The following is a 2,243-nucleotide window of genomic DNA, read 5'->3' as shown; positions in this document are numbered from 1 at the left end:
TAGGGCAGATGTTCCAGGCCCCTGATCATCCTCGTAGCCCTGCGCTGGACTCTCTCCAGCAGCTCCACATCCCTTTTGTCCTGGGGAGCCCAGAACTGGACACAGTACTCCAGATGTGGCCTCACCAGGGCTGTGTAGAGGGGGACGATCACCTCCCTCGACCTGCTGGAGACGCTCTTCTTAATGCACCCCAGGATCCCGTTGGCCTTCTTGGCTGCCAGGGCACACTGTCTGCCTCATGGTCATCTTGTCATTCATCGCAACGCTCAGGTCCCTCTCTGCGGGGCTGCTCTCCAGCAGGTTCACCCTTAATCTGTGCTGGTGTCCGGGGTTATTCCTCCCCAAGTGCAGCACCCTACACTTGCCCTTGTTGAACTTCATGAGATTACTYGCCGCCCAGTCATCCAGTCTGTCCAGGTCCCTCTGGATGGCAGCACAGCCCTCAGGGCTATCAGCTACTCCTCCCAGTTTGGYATCRTCRGCAAACTTGCTGAGGRAGCACTCCAGCCCTTCATCCAGGTCATTAATGAATAAGTTGAACAGGACCAGACCGAGAACTGACCCCTGGGGGACACCGCTAACTACAGGTCTCCAACTGGACTCCGTGCCACTGACTACCACTCTCTGCACCCTGCCACTGAGCCGATTCCTAATCCACCTCCCCGTCCACTCATCTATCCCACACCTTTGGAGCTTGCCCASGAGGATGCTGTGAGGGAYGGTGTCAAAAGCCTTGCTGAAGTCCAGATAGATGACATCCACTGCTCTGCCCTCATCTATCCAGGTAGTCACTCCTTCATAGAAGGCGATCAGGTTAGTCAAGCATGATTTCCCCTTGGTGAATCATGCTGGCTACTGCTGAGCACCTTCTTCTCCTCCACGTGTCTGGAGAGAGCAGCCAGGAAGAGCTGTTCCATCACTTTTCCAGGGATGGAGGTGAGGCTCACCGGCCTGTAGTTGCCCGGGTCCTCCTTCTTGCCCTTTTTGAAGACCGGAGTGACGTTGGCTTTCTTCCAGTCCTCCGGCACCTCCCCCGTTCTYCAGGACCTTYCGAAGATGATGGCGAGTGGCTCGGCTATGACATCCGCCAGTTCCCGCGACACCCTGGGGTGCATCCCATCAGGGCCCATGGATTTGTGGGTGTCGAGTTTCCTTAGGTGCTCTCTGACCCACTCTTCCTCTACCCAGGGCAAGCCTTCCTCTCTCCAGCTCACTTCTTGTGTCCCTAGGRCCTSGGATTCTRGAGGGCTGCYCCTGACAAACACCGAAGCAAAGGTGGCGTTCAGCAGTTCTGCTTTCTCCGTGTTTTCCGTAACCAGGGTACCCACCCCGTTCACTAGTGGACCCACATTCTTCCTGACCTTCCTCTTATTGTTAATATATTTGAAAAAGTTTTTCTTGTTGCTCTTAACATCCCTAGCCAAATGTTGCATTTGAATAAATCATACTGTTTGTGAACTTGACTACTTGTTTGGGGGGATGCGATTGGACCTACAGTTGACAGACTGTTCAGAATTGAGCTTGTAGTTGCTCACACTATTTGGGAACTCAATTCGCTCCTAGGAAGGCAATCRGACCTACGGTCCACAGACTGTTTGTGAATCCAATACTGATTTGATATCTCCTTCCCCCCTGCTTCCCGCCCCATCACTACGACTTTCAAACTGCAACATTTTCACACACAAAGGCATGCAGGAACCGCTCGCTTTTTTCTTGCCACCTGCATCAAGACCACGTTCTGCACTGCTGGAAACCCAACCAAAAGCGAGGCCAGGGAACACACGAGAGCCTTTCTCCTCCATGGGTCAGCAGTACTGCAGGCAGCCTGTCCCTCCAGCAGCTCCACAGTCACCTGCCCAGAGCAGAGCCTGGATGAGACCAACATGTGTAAAGCTGGTAATGCAGAAGCTGGAGAAACGTGAACGCTGAGAGAGGGCTTTACAATGGCAGAGAATAAAGATGTTACTACTGTGTGGAAGTTCTTGTATTGCTGTGCTGCTCTGGCAATTTACACCTTGTCCTGACAGGGACCAGCAACTGCTGCAAGAACTGTGCCAGACTTTGTGCCTAACTTGCGAGGCAGATGAGCCGCAGCTCCTGTTACAGATGCCTACATAAAGCAAGGGCTTCAGAGTACCTTTTCTTGGGGCAAGGGCACTGGGCACGCCTGGGCTAGCTAGACCTTACCTGGACAAGCAAGTGTGCTCCCACCACTTACACTCACACATGTGCTACTGAGCTTG

Source organism: Nothoprocta perdicaria, unplaced genomic scaffold, assembly GCF_003342845.1.
Source record: "Nothoprocta perdicaria isolate Ctin4 unplaced genomic scaffold, notPer1 scaffold_714, whole genome shotgun sequence".
In the NCBI taxonomy this organism is placed as follows: domain Eukaryota; kingdom Metazoa; phylum Chordata; class Aves; order Tinamiformes; family Tinamidae; genus Nothoprocta; species Nothoprocta perdicaria.
The sequence above is the reverse complement of the archived record's forward strand: the minus strand, read 5'-3'. Positions refer to the sequence as shown.